A 16,058-nucleotide genomic window follows, 5' to 3' on the forward strand; every position below is an offset into this window, starting at 1 on the left:
TTCAACTGTTATCAGTTAGCTAACATACAAATATCAAAACATCATAACCAAAATACACATCACTCATAATATAACAACTCACTCAAGCCTTACATAACCACATGTCTCACAACACCATACAATTACGCTGATTGTTTCACACAATCACACAAAACATGTCATTACTACAAATAATACAAACACTAGTGAACTAAGCATTAGGAACCAGTTTGTAACTCTCGCACACAACTTACCTATAACTATTCCACTTCCCCTACTCCTTAAAAGTCGTATAAGCGAGACTCAGTTGTCACTTTTCATTACTTTCCTCGAAAGCCTCGACGAAGTATACATGTGTCACTTTCCATTACTCTTCTCAAAAGCTCCGACGAAGTATTTATATGTCACTTCCTATTACCTTTTTCGAAAGTCTTAACAAAGTATACATGTGTCACTTCTCATAACCCCAATGAAATACACCTCTAGTACAACTATGTGAAGTTACTCTTCTTAGAATCACCACAGGCAAGCATACCTTTACATTTCCAAACAAAGACATATTAATATATCATCACAATTATACGAAATAAAATCTACTTCACAATTTAGACTTAAATAAAATAATACATCACATAAAATCAAAAGGGAATAAAGAAAACAAGAAAACAAAAAGAAGAAAAATGCAAGTTCCCTCTACTTCTTCCTTCAGCCCCTTCAAAACTCTACCTTTAAAACTTTTTTCCTTCTTCTTTAATTTGCGTTGTTTCTATTAAAACTTTCATCTAAATATTATTCTTTCATTATATTTATAAGCTTAATATTTAAATATATATATATATATATATATAATATAATATTTTATTCTCATTTATTATTATCAAACAATAATATATAACATTATATAAAAATATATAATGTTGTAAACATGGCAAATGAAAAAATATCATAATCAAATGAGGGTCTTTCAATTGATATTATAAAAAAAATTCAATAATAAACTTTGAATACCGTCTTGTGTCATTGTTGAGTTGTTGCCATTGTTGAGAGCACATATTCTAATTTAAGGGAAACACTTAAAAAATGGTTTGCATTCTTGAGATATTACGGCGTCGAGCATTGAAATTCTTGATCAAATTAATGATTATATTCTATTATTTGAAGTATTTCATAAAGAAAATCCTTTTTGAATGCGAAGTTGATAAAGAAACTAAGCATATTAAGTAGATGTTAAGAATTTGATTTTATTATTTGTAAATGATTTTAGGTTAAAAACATTACAAGAAAATTATTAAATAAAATAATTTAAAAAAAAATTACTTATTAATTTAGAAATTAATTTATAAAACAAAAATTATTAATATTTAAAATAGTCTCAATAAAAAATAAAGTAATTTATAAATTAGACTTTAAATTAATCTTTAGTTAGAAAATTTTTACTATCCCGAAATTAATGTCTAAATTGAATTTTATTTAAAGATTTTTTTAACGAAGTGTAATAATTGAAATGAGAGTCGTCTGAAAAGAGAACAAGAAAGATCATCTACATATTTAAATGTGTCTTTCTCAATATGGATTTTAAACTTATAAGGAAAAAATTTCTATCCTTTTCTATTGTAAATGATAATTAATAAATCACAAAATAAAAAATTAGAAAATAGTATATTGTGATTACCTTGATGAGTGCCTAGCCCTATCTAGTTAATTGTACATAGAAATTAGAGTAAAAATAAGCACGGTTTGGAGATTTTAATATATAGTAAGGAAACCATTAAAGACAATAACTAATGAAGTAACTATCTAACTTATGTGGCTAACTTTGAATATCCGTTAAATTTCTAGTAATTAGTGAAAAGAAAAGTTGAAAAGGAACATTTTCATATACCATTAATTATAATAAAGACATGTGTAACTTAGCTGTATAATAATCATAATGGTTGTTTTTTAATATTTAATTAGTATTATTAGTGTTGTTTTTTAAATAAAATAAATAATTATCTAATCAAATTTCATACTATTTATAATAATTTGATAATACGCATGGGTAAGATTACTTACTAATTTATTTTAATTAGATTACCGAATTTGTAAGATTTTTAAAATACCACTAATATATAGTTATTCTTTAGTAAACAATAGGGATGGCAACGGGTCATTAGTAAACTTTTTAACGAGGTAATTTCACTGTCGAACTGAGGTTTAAAATGTTGAACTTTTAAAACATACGTAAGGAGTAAATAAAGATATAATATACCTCATCATAATCTGGTAAATAACAGCTTTACTTTAAAAATCAGATTCTATATCATAGTATAGTTTATGTGATTTTGTTATAAATATCAATTTCATAATCAATCGACTAATCAACTTTAATACTACTACATATAAATATTTTAAGCAAAGAATTCAATAAAAAGATATAAAATTAATAAGTTTTGGATCTAATCCACCCAACATATTAACACAACCTTTAACTCAAAATATTAATACAATAAATTTATAAATTTTCTTTTTTAAAAAATAATCAATTTTCTTATAATTTATTTAATATAAAACTTAAACTAACATTTAATTCTTAATCATTAAATACTGTAAAAGAGTTTAAACTTATTATTCTTGAATCATACAGGATGAAAATGAATTATGCAACTTTTTATTCAAATCATGTAAAAGCGTCAATATTCTTCTTGAGTCATGGAAGATGAAAAGGAAATTATGCAACTTTTTATTCAAATCATGAAAAAGCATCAAAACTTATTCTTCTTGATTAATGACTTATGAAAATGAATTACGCAACGTTTTATTGAAATCATACGTAAAAGCATTAAAAATTATTCTTGTTATGAAAAGAAAACCCTAACATCTTTGAAAGGTTCAAGTGTTTATTTTGATGGCATAAAATGTAGTGTTATTCCATGAATATTGCAAAGCATGTGTAGCATTAACTGGCAAAAGATATGAATCCTCAACACTTTGAAGGCTTGCCTTCTCCCGTGATCCTAGGTTTAGCTTTTGCTGTTCTTGGAATTAATAAAAGATACACCAAACAACATGTGATTTGAACAAATCTGTGTCCAAAACAATGAGCAGTATCAGAAACCATTTACTGGTTTTCTGCAGAACCTTGTCACTGATACGTTGCTCTTAATTGTTTTAATGGAATTGTAGTTGCTGCCTTTACAACTTAGCATGTCTTTTTTCTTGTTTATTTCTTTATTCAGGTTCTTCCACCAAAAATATATAATCTCTAATCTTTTAAATGTTGATATTTTAATAAGATGTTAATTTCTACTTATGCATAGATCTTAGTCTAACTCTGTTAATGATCACAATGCTTATGAAATCGACAAAGTATTCGTCAATTGTACCACAATGCATTAGGGTTTAGTTGCTGATATTAGTTAGAAGAAATATCTGAATGGAAAATTGTGGTGTGATGCATGTGAAGAAGAGGTCACATGTTGAGAGATATTACATAATATCTTTTCATCCACCCTATATAATTTCTGAAAGTGAGAATAATGTGAGTGTGTTTCTTTTCTTCTAAAATGGTCATCTTCAATATGCCCATTTTGCAAAGTAAGATGAAGTTTTGTATATCTCTTCCCTTTTGAGACTATGATCCATAACAAATAAAAATAAAAATAATAATAATAATAATAATATAACTAGTACGTTATGTTTTGACGAGAAATTTCAACAATTCTAAAATGTTGGAATACAATATATTCGAATTATTTGTAGTCAAAGTTTTCATTTTTTAAATATTTTATTTGAATAAGATAATTAAAATATCTTATATTTTAATTTTTTATAAAGTAATTATATAAATAAAATTTCATTTAAAAATATGTAATTTAAAATTAAAATTTACAAAATTAATTAATTTAATTTAAATATTAAAACTTTTTCAATAGAGAGTAGCACTAGTCATTGGACCTAGCCTACGGGGCTTCGCCCTGGTCTCGTGGATTGGAGCCAAAATAATGCACATGGCCAAAGAGTTATAAGAAAATTTTCACAAGACTAAAAGAATAATAAAAATTAAAAATAGTCAATTCGGATTGAAAGTTAAACTTAGTTTGGGTTGGATATTGAGCTAAGACAATTTAATTAAAGGTCGAGTCAAATCACTTAGGTTAAAATATGATGCAAAGTAGAATAGGTCAAAAGGTTGAGTCAAGTTAACCATAACAAAGGTTGAGCAAGCCAACTTGGACTAAGGTCTAGCTGAGTCAACTTAGTTCGAAGGTTGAGCATAGTTGACCCATTTGAAGGTTAAGTTGAGTTAGTTTAGGTAAAAGTCAAGTTGAGTCAATCTAGACATGCTAAGCCGAAGAATCGAGTTCAGTCAGTCCGAGTTGAAAGTTAAGTTGAACCAACTAAGGCTGAAAGTCGAGGCAACTTAGCTTGAGCCAAAGGTCGACTCAAATCAATTCGAGCAAAGGTCAAGTCAAATCGACTCAAGTTGAAGCTCGAACTAATTCGATCAAGGTTGAAAATCAAGTTCTAGGTCGAAGGTCGAACCAAGTTGATATGACCAAAAATTTGAGCCAAGCTAAACTAAGTTGAAGGTCAAGGTAGCCAACCCAAGACAGAGATTGGATTATAAAAAGACTATTTGGATTTGCAGTTTTGTGAGAAACCTCGTTTAATTAGAATACAAATTCATTTTGTTTTAAAGAATTTCAAATAAGAGATGTAAATAAATTACTGGAATCGTAATACATTATTGAATATTTTAATAAATTTAATTCTCACAATAAATAAAATAAAAAACTATGTAACATTATATAAAAAGATATAAATCAATTATTTTAAGATTTTGAGATATAAATAATATTATGAAATTGATTCTTAGAAATTTTTTTATATTGAATTCCCCAAATGTATCCTTCTTTAAAGATGGGAAACATATCGGATGTTTTAACCTGACTTATTACTACTTTATCAAAATGATACATTGGGAATTTACTTACTATATCAGAAAAAAAAATGCTCCAATTTCTCATTTATTACAATTACTTTTATTTGAATTTTTTTTTAAATGTTCAGGGTATGTTAATAACTTAGTTTAAATTTAATTTGAATAAACGTTATGGTTATTATTAAAGGAATGGAACTTAGAAAATAACTTAATAACAATGACAAACATTTATTTGATTCTTTAGAAGTAATTAAAACTTTTAAAATTAGATTGTATGAACCATATATATATCTAAACACTTCATAAAAAAATATTTATTAAAAGTGGTAAAGTAATGAGTCAACATAGTTACCTGTCAATAGGTTGTTAGTTTGACAAAATAGGGACGACCTCGTCAACTTTAGCAGATTGGGCTGACCATCCTGTCATGTCTAACCCATTCTGTTAAAATTGAATGTTTTTGAAAAAAATTATAAATTATAAATTAAAAATCTCACAAAACATAATTTAACCATCATTAAAAAGGATAGTTGTTTTTTCTCACATTAGAACTGTGAAAAAAGTGATTTTAGATCCTCTTCAACTATATAGATATGGTGGAGCCATTTTCCTCTTTTAACTATTCCAAATTCTTTTACTATGGAAATGCTTTTGTGATTTTAATTATAAAAAATAAATAGTGATTTACTTCAATCATAATGCTTAAGAGATGATCTTCATTGCAAGAGTTATAAGATTAAGACATTTGTTTTATAAGATTCCCTTATTAAATATGTTGATATGACATAAAAAATATTTTTTTAGCTCATAAATAAAAAGTAAAGTATGTGTCTTGAAAGTATATATTTATACCTACAACCAAATAAAATTAAGAATGTGAATATTATAAAATCTTTATATTGAAATAAAAATTAAAAAGAAATCATAAAAAGTAAAAAGACCAAAATAAAATTCATAAAAATTAGATTAATTTATAATTGAATAACTCTTGAAATAAAGATGTTATAACTACCCTCAATTGCATCCACTAAAATTTTTAATTTAAAAGTCAAAACATCTCCAAAAATAAGAAAGAATTTGCAACAAGTAAACACCAACTAAACAAAATTGGTAGCCTTTCAAAATTTTAAAGAACAAAAGGTAAACACTATGAATATATGAATAAAAAAGGGTGATATGTTGAAAGTGTTGAATCAATCTAACAAGTTGCGAAAGCAAAATCAATTTGTATTATATAACTCTTACTAATTAAATGAACAAGATCTAACACTAAACACAAAACTAGCCCACAAGAAAAAAAATTCAGATGACAATAAAACTGAAGAACATGATAGAGAAACAGATTTTTTTTTTCTAAAAAAAAGGTTTCATCCTCTCCCAAGATGTTTGTGAAATATTTAAGAATAATAAATCGATTATGTTAATGAAAGATTTAAGAGTTATAAAATGGGCTTACTCTAAAGGATTAATGGCAAAATGGGAGATGTAACTCTCCCAACTTTAGTTTCTTAAATAAAAACTATATAAAAAAATCAAGTTTAAAATTTTTATTATGCATTTTTTTTAGTTTTTATTGGTTTTTAAAAAACCAAATATATAATATTTTATATCGCACAAGTAGGTTAATAGCACATTAATTAGTTAGTTATAAAAGAACAAATTGACCATAAAGACTAGTATTAAAATTTCAATTTATCAAATCATAATAAAATTTGTTTGTATTAAATACTTAAACAAAAGAAAATAAGTTATTTAAGTGATGAAAAATATTCATCTACAAAATCATTGACTAAGATGATAGAAAAAAATTTAAATCCCATTAAAGAAAACAATAAAATACTATTTTTTTCTAATTATTGTGTAAATTGCATATGTATATATTTTATGTTGAATTTGTTATTAGTAGACTTTCTGACTATCAATTGGATCTTGTTTTGGACTAAAAAAATCAATAAAAATCTTAGAAAACTTAATCAAAATCTTGTCTGGGTCATAAAAAAGAAAGGAAAGAAATTTGAAGCAAGATGTCTTAAATCAATTAGAAGATGACAAAAATAGGCATAATAGGGATACTGAATTGTATAGCTCCTTGGAAGTCCCATATTTATACTTTTCATCTCACATCCCATAAGTCATGTTCCTTGTAATCTCACTTTCTTTAAGAGAGTAAGATCGGAGGTTCTCAATAAACTTAGAAATTTTAATTTTTTTTCTTATTCCTCAAAAACTTAAAAACATTAATTTTATTTATCTTTTCTTTCGTTGCTTTCCTTTTATATCTTAATAGTGAAAGATCTTGAAATCATGAAAGACAAGAAAACAAAATTATAAACTTTTTAAGTTCCATGAGGAACTTAGGTTTCCTAATCTTAATGAAGATTTAGGAGAGAGAATGAGAGAAAATTCTCATCCAAAATGAGATATTACAAAACAATAAAGAAGGATATCATCTATAAATATACAAATATCTTACATAGGTCATGCTGCAAAATCCATAGAGAAAAAATATATATACAACTTATATAACTTATGCAATAATAATAAAAAAAATCTAGTTCCTTGTATCTATAAAATATACAAAACAAGGAAAGAATTTTTTTTAACATATGTCACATATAGAAATTGAAAATAGAATGAAAACAGAAAGTAAATAACACTTAACTGAAAAGGGGAAAAAATGTGGCTTCTTCAATTATAAGAATGTGGCTTCTTTAGCAAGAAGAACGCAAGTTCTTCTCACACATAATTTTTTCTTCTTCCTCTTTCTACATGTACCAAAGCATAATGAGTCTAGCTCTTCCTCTCTTAAAGGATCACGGTTGACCTTTAATTACCCTACTATCTTTGCAATTTTTTTCATTTTTAATATCTATTCTTGCTTTCTCATTTTTTTCCATTTAAAAGCAATTAGGGTTAACATTGTTATCTCTGCATTTATTTTTCACTTTTAATCTTTGCTTTTCGTTTTTCATTTTTTTCATTAAATATTTTTTCCATTAAATGTAACTAGAGTTAACTTTCATTAGTTTGCCCAAAAATATGGTGTTTGTCGTTAAAAAAAAGGTTTAAAGAATAATTTAAATATATTATTTTAGATATTAGAATTATATATATATATATATATATATATATATATATATATATATATATATATATATATATAAATAAAAGGATTCTATTCCTCATTTATTAAAGGAATAAAATATGTACAAATTATAATAATGTCTAAATTATAGTTAACAAATTATTTGACTTATCTTAACATTTCCACTCAAGTTGGTTTATGGATATTACACATTCCTAATTTGAATAGAGACTCATTAAACACTCTGCTTGACATTCCTTTGGTGAGAACATCAGCCAACTACAATTCTTATCTCATAAAGGGAAAGGAAATTATTCTAGCTTCAAGCTTATCTTTGATAAAATGTCTATCAATCTCCACATGCTTTGTTCTATCATGTAGCACATGATTATGAGCAATTGTTATAGCCAATGTATTGTCACAATACAAAATCATAGATTCATTTGGTTTAAAGCCCAAATCTGATAGCACATTTTTAATCTGCAATAGTTCACTTACACCTAGTATCATGCTTCTGGATTTTGTTTCGGCACTAGATCTTGCTACTACAAGCTATTTTTTACTCCTCCAAGTTACAAGATTCCCTCATACAAAAGTAAAGTATCCAAAAGTAGATCTTCTATCATCGTTTGAACCTTTCCAATCTGCATTAGTATACCCTTCTACCTTTAAGTTTCCATGATTTGAGAACAAAAATCCTTTTCTAGGAGTGGACTTCAAATAGCTCAAAATCCTCTCAACAACATCCATATGAAGCTTTCGTGGGTCATGCATAAATTGATTAAATACATCCACTACATAGGTAATATCTAGACATGTATTGGATAAATAAATTAATTTTCTACCAGCTGATATCTCCCTCTGTCTATGCTTGCTAAATTTTAGCATTGAAAGAGTTTATGATTTTGTTCAATTGGTGTATTAATTGATTTACTCCCAAGCAGCCCAGTTTCAGATAGTAAGTTAATAGTTTTTTTTTTGCATAGAAAAATATCATGTTTTGATCTAGCTACTTCAATGCCCAAAATATATTTGAGGTTTCCAAGTTGTCTCATTTCAAATTCAAATGCAAGGTATTGTTGTAAACTAGAAATCTCATCTTAGTCATTTCCTGTAACAATCAAGTCATCTACATATATAATCAAATATGTAATTTTTCTTTTTTCTCTCTAAACAAATAAGGTGTGATTAGAGCCACTTGCTATATAGTCAAAAACTTTCATACTTTTGATAAACCTTCCAAACCATGCTCTTGGGAATTGTTTTAATCCATATAGAACTTTCATTAATATGTAAACCTTCCCAATTGAATCTGTCATGCTTGGTGGAAAATCCATATAAATTTTTTCTAAAATTTCTCCATGTAAGAAATCATTTTTCACATCAAATTGTAGAAGAAGACAATCTTGGTTTGTTGCTAGTGACAATAGTATTCTCACAGTGTTGAGCTTGGCTATTGGTGCAAACATTGTTAGCAAAATGATGAAGATGAAGTTTTGATGATGCCTAAATCAAGTCAAGAAAAATCAAGATTCAAGAAGATCTTTTGAAGACTTGTATTGGGATGAAAAGCTTTTGTAATAATTGTAATTTAGTGTCTAGGACTTATGATCTTAGTGGTATTGATTCCATGTATCTTAGAATTATAAAATTTATGTTTATAGTCAAAAAAACATTGAATTAATCGATTAGTGATAACGGTTGAAAAATCATTATTTTTATACTTAATTTTGATATTAAAAACACTCTTTTTGACTTAGAAGCTTGCTTGAACTCATGTTTTTGCTTTAGTTTTGTGAATAAGAGGGTTGAAGGTGAATTTAATGGTTTTGTGCTAGAATCCCTTGATTTTGTAGGCTATTGGAATGATTTGAAAGAAGAGTTAAAGTACCGAATGGTTGGAATGCAGAAAAGTCAACCAGAATGCAGAAAAGTCAACCAGTCAACCAGAAAAGTCAATCAGTCAACCATAAAAGTCAACAGTCAACCAAAATGCAGAAAAGTCAACCAGAGTGTAGTAAAAGTTGCGCTGAGCGGTAATTTCCACTGAGCGGCAGTTTTGAAGTGTCGAAATCACCGCTGAGGGCTAAAAATGCAGTTGAGCTTCATTTTGAAGAGTCGTACTTACCGCTGAGCGGCAAAAGTCCCGCTGAGCGCCATTTTTATGGGCTTGGACCTGTTTTCTGTTATTTTTATGGGCTTGGACCTATTTTCTGTTATTTTTATGTTCTATTTAAGGACTTCCACGTCCTAGGGATGGTATCTTTTGATGTTTTGAGCACAAAAACACACTTTTCACCCCTTGAGGACATATTTGGGGATACAAGAGTCTCCTCTTCTCTTTCTAGGTTTTTCTATCTCTTTCATTCTTTCATTCCATTGTTCATCTAGTTTCTCCATGATCAGGGGAAACTAAACCTTATTTGTTGTTGGGAAAGATGTAACCTCTTAAACTCTTATGTATTGAATTGATTCTTGATTATATAGGCTTTACTTCATTAATTGTTAGGGTTTTTCCTCTACACTCTATGCATACTTTGTTTAACTCATTCAATTGCATAATCATTGATTTTGTCGATATGGACGCATACGAGAAAATCTAGAACTGGGGAAATTCTCCCGGAAGTAATATTACCTAGACATAGGAATAGGAGGATCAATTGCCTTTAAGCTTCTGTGCGAATGTAATGCATGAATAATTGCTAGGGAGACAAAACATTGTAAACTAGTGATTAGGAGTAAGCTTTCTTCACCGAGATATCGGGTTTAAGGTAAATTAGAAAGTGACATTAACATTAATGAAGAAGATGAATTCATATATGCATGAGAGTAAATTAGGTGAAATCTAAACCCAACAACAATATCATCAACTTCATCCATTCATTCTTGTGTTTAGCCTCAATTGATCAAATTGCATTCATGTTTATTTTATTGCATTTGCATTCAAAAACCCCCAAATTTTGTTCTTTAGAGTCTTAATTAGTTGAATAATCACATAATTATTTAGTGTCGTGAGTCTCTTGGGAAACGATACTTGGTCTTACCACTTATTATTACTTGATACGATTCGGTACACTTGCCGAGGTCTTAACAAGTTTTTGACTTCGTTTTCAGGGATTAAAAATTTGTTTATCAATTAGATCTAGAATTAATCGATTAATCTTAGTAAAAGCTGAAAACTCGAATGGTCTCTGGAATAATAGATTAAACTACTATTTAATAGATTAGCCAATCGATTAACAAGTAGAATAATCGATTAAATTTGACAGTTGAAGTTTTATAGCCGTTGAACTAGCTGTTACAATTAATTTACTCGATTAGTTAATCGATTAAAAGCATCAGATGGCAGAAAACAAAAAATGGAAAGGTCTTTGCTTGATTCTATAAATAGACTCTCTTTTTCCTTCAACAATAACTCTTCCCTCGTGCTCTAGTACTGAGAAACCTTTGAGACTTGTGTGTTCTTGTTCGGCTTGAGAAACTTGTGTGTTTTTCTAGAAACCTTTGAGCATCTAAGGAGGTGTTTGGAAGAGGAAGTCATCCTTCGTGAAGTATTCGGAGGAGGTGTTCGTCCCTTGATGTGTTTAAGGGAACTATGACTCATCTCTTGTGGCTTCAAGAGAAGTGTTTTCTAAACTATTACAAATTGTATCTGTGTGATTGTAGTTTGTAATTATTTTGTGATTCGTGAATTGTCTATCTTGTTTTGAGATAGGCGACTAGACGTAGGATTGGTAAGATCCGAACCATGATAAAATCATCTGTGCAAATTTCTCTCAACCTTACTCTCTTTATTTGTTATTATTATTTGCTTAGTATGTTTAATTGAGTAGAAATTTTAAAAGGCATACGTTTTTATTAAAGACCAATTCATCCCCTTTCTTGGTTTGTTATCCCACGCTAACCATTCCACTACAGTTGCTTTGACAAACATCTCTTGGTAATCTACACCATAAGACTAAGTGTAACCTTTAGCCATAAGTCATGCTTTATACCTCTTAATAGTTTCATCAACTTTATGCTTAATTGTAAATAGCCATTTGCAGCCCACAATTTTTTTTTCTCTTCGTAAGGACACGAGATCCCAAGTGTTGTTTCTTTCTAAAGTTCTCATCTCATCAACCATTGCTTTGGTCCATCAAGGATCTGCCAAAGCTTCTTACTAGGAATAGAAATTGAGGATAATTGAGATATAACCCCACAAAACCGATTTATAAGGTGAGGTTTGCATGCACATATATACTATAAATTGGTCTTATCTCTAGTCGATGTGGGACTTCCAACACACCCCCTCACGCCGAGGTATATACATCTCAAGTGTGAAACTAAACATTAATGGGTGGTTCAATAGTGGCCTGATAGCTGGTGGAACAATATGTCCACACAAATCTCGCTAAGATAGACTCTAACTTGACTCTGATACCATGTTAAAGAAGTGAATGAAAGAACTAACTCAACCCCACAAAATTGGCTTGTAAGGTGAGGTTTGCACCCACATATATTATAAATTGACATTATCTCTAGTTGATGTGGGACTTTCAACAGATGTAACATTCCATGTTTTTTTTCCTTCCCCAACATTCATAGCTACATGCATAATCCTATATAAAATAATTACTAAAACAAAAAATGTCAACTTTATTTAAATTTCAAATAAAAGGGGAAATTCATGTCTTATGTCACGATACATTATTAACTTGACAAAATTGAAAATAAATAACAATGAAATCTCTAAGACTGCCCAAATCTCAATTGGTCTTGTTCAACTCTCACTCTTTATTATTGTGCATCTTCCTCTAATCTATAGAATCCCATATAAAACACGATCATCAAAGGTGAAAACCACAAATGTAGGGGTAAGATAACAAAACTATGTATAACCTCAATCTTGAAAACAAGTTCACAAATTGTTTAAAATCCCAAAACATTTGAAACTATAACTTTTTTCTAAGAATCTTTCTCTTAAGTAAAACATATAAAAGTTTACCAAGTAAACTTTTAGAGAAGAGATCTAAGCACAATGGACAAACATAAAAATCTTGTCTTTCCTAGATAGAGTTTTTCTTGTATCACTTTCACACATGTTATTTCTAACTAAGAAATGGAAATTGTTCTAAAAACTCAATCGTTTTTAACCAAATCCAAACTTTTAGAATTTGAAAACCAAAGGTAGTAAATCAAATACATAGAAAAAATATTGCACACAATCATCGCTCTTCCAAGCAACCTTCCCGACTAAATGGAACATATCGTTCTTCCGAGCAGCCTCCCAATTATGGTGGAAGATAACACTCTTCCAAGTAGCCTCTCCGACCATGGTGGAAAAGAATGCTCTTTCGAGCAGTCTCTCTAATTAATGGAAAACATCGCTCTTCTAAAGAGTTTTCTCGACCAATGGAAGACAATGCTCTTCCGAGCAACCTCACCGACTCTAGTGAAACAAATTCACAAACATATAGATCCTAAGAAAAGGAAAATAGGCTCTAAAACCTCTGATTGCATTTTCTTAGGCTATGTTGAACATAGTGTTGCCTATAGATTTCTGGTTCTTAAAAGTTATATACTTGAGAGTAATTCTATTATGAAGACAAAAAATGTTTAGTTTTTTTAACATGTTTTTCCTTTAAAGGTTAGTGGGATGTCTCAACTTGTAAATAATAATAATAGTGATGCATTATGTGAGGATTTTAGAAGAAGTAAAAGACATAGGAAGGAAACTTCCTTTGGTAATGATTTTTATACTTTTCTTGTTGATAATGACCTAATAGCTTTATAGAAGCTATTAGTGGTTTTGATTCAAAATAGTAGAATAAAACCATTAAGACTGAAATTGAATCAATTCAGAAAAATAGTACTTGGACTTTAGTACATTTGCCTAAAAGAGTAAAATCCATTGGTTGCAAGTGGATCTTTAAAAAAAAATATCACCCTGATGGATCTATGTATAAGGCAAGATTACTAGCAAAAGGTTTTACTCTAACATAGATTGTTTTGACATTTTTGCCCCTATGACTAAGATTTCCTCTATTTGAGTGTTGCTAGACTTAGCAGTTATCCATAAGCTAGTGATACACCAAATGGATGTTAAAGTTGTCTTTTTGAATGATGATTTAAAGGAGAAAATTTATATGACTCAACATGAAGGGTGTGTTGTACCTAGTCAAGAGAATAAAGTATGTAAATTTTTAAAATCTTTGTATGGATTGAAACAAACACCAAAACAAATACATTAAAAACTTGATAATGTATTGCTATGTGATGGTTTTTCACCTAACAATGTTGATAAATGTGTATACCCTAAATCTGAATATGGTGATTGTGTCATTATATGCTTGTATGTGGATGACATGTTAATTTTTGGTAGATGCAATGAGATTGTCGCTAGAATTAAATTGTTTCTAGGGTCGAACTTTGAAATGAGAGACATGAGTGAAGCCAATGTAATTTTAGGTGTTAGAATCATAAGGAAGGAAAATAATATATTATTATTCCAAGAACAATACATTGAGAAACTTCTTAGGAAGTTTGGGTATTATAACTTCAAACCCATGAGTATCCCTTATGAGGCTAACTCTAAATTAATGAAAAATATAAGAGAATTTTGTATCTCAGCCTTAGTATGCCCAGATAATTGGGAGCTTACTACACTTGATGAGCTTTTTTAGACCTGATATTGATTATGCAGTAGGTAGATTAAGTAGGTACATTCAATGTCCAAATTAAGAACATTGGGATTCACTTTCTAGGCTTATGAGATACTTAAGAGGTTCAATGAATTATGTCATTAAATATCTAGATTTCCCGATGTATTAGAAGGGTACAATGATGCTAACTAGATCTCTGATTCAGATGAGACAAAATCCATTAGTGGTTATGTATTCGCACTTGGGGGTGTGTGATTACATCGAGATTAGCCAGACAAACAATTATTGCAAGATCAACAATAGAATCTGAATTTGTTGCTCTTAAGATGGCTGGTAGTGAGGCTGAGTGGTTGAAAAACTTCTTAGCAAACATTCCACTAGGAATGAAACCAACCCCATCGGTGTCAATACACTGTGATTGTTAATCGACAATAGCTATAGCTAAAACCAAAAATTATAATGGAAAGAATATACATATACAATTAAAACACAATTTTTGTGAAGCAGGTTCTAAAGAGTGGAACTATTTCATTGGTTATGTGAAGTCAGAACGAAATCTAACAGATCCTCTAATAAAATCCTTGAGAAGAAATATGATCTTAGAAACATCGAGGGAAATGAGACTTACGCTACTAGCAAACAAACAAGTGATGGTAATCCAACCTTTGTAATTGGAGACCCCATGAATAATGTTCATATGGGTAAAAACAAGTCACTTGTTAGTTCTGATAGAACTATTTTGATTTTAGATCAAATATGTCCATTCATATGGTATTTGTGAAAGTGCTAGAGACTGCATTATTGAGAGGTTAAACTTTGTAATTAAACAAAGTTTTTAATGATCTTCATATCCCTTATAAGTGGTGTATGATTTGCAGCATACACTTGATGAAATCACCTATATGAGTTCCAAGTGGGGCTACTTGTATGAGATCTTAACATAATCTCTAGAGCACTCATGAATATCGAGCACGCGCATGGCCTAGTAAGCACATCACATTGATAACAACAAGGATTGTGGGGGTGTATTATGATTGATAAACCTCTAACACACTCAAGTGCCTTTGGTTCATATAGCTTGTTATACCAACTATATTATGTGTTAAGTTTCTTGATCTATGTTTGGTTCATATAGCTTGCTATACCAGCTCTGATGCATTACATCTTATAAAATTCATGATTTTTCCTCTTTCTTTCAATCGTTGTTTCTTATCTTTTGTAATATGTGGAAGATTGTTATAAAATTTGAATATGATATTTCAAAAAATATCTTGTTTTTGAACATTGACATTGTTTTTCTCTTCCCTCAAATCTCATTTCAATTTTCTTCCACAAGCAATGCTACTTCTCTTCCCGCAAGGTTTGGGATTGAGTTGGTTGTTGAGCTCTTCCTTAACCACGAGATTTTTCCTGAATTAGTGGACAT

The sequence above is a fragment of the Vigna umbellata genome, chromosome 5 (assembly GCF_029865625.1).
Source record: "Vigna umbellata cultivar VRB3 chromosome 5, Vumbellata_1.0, whole genome shotgun sequence".
In the NCBI taxonomy this organism is placed as follows: domain Eukaryota; kingdom Viridiplantae; phylum Streptophyta; class Magnoliopsida; order Fabales; family Fabaceae; genus Vigna; species Vigna umbellata.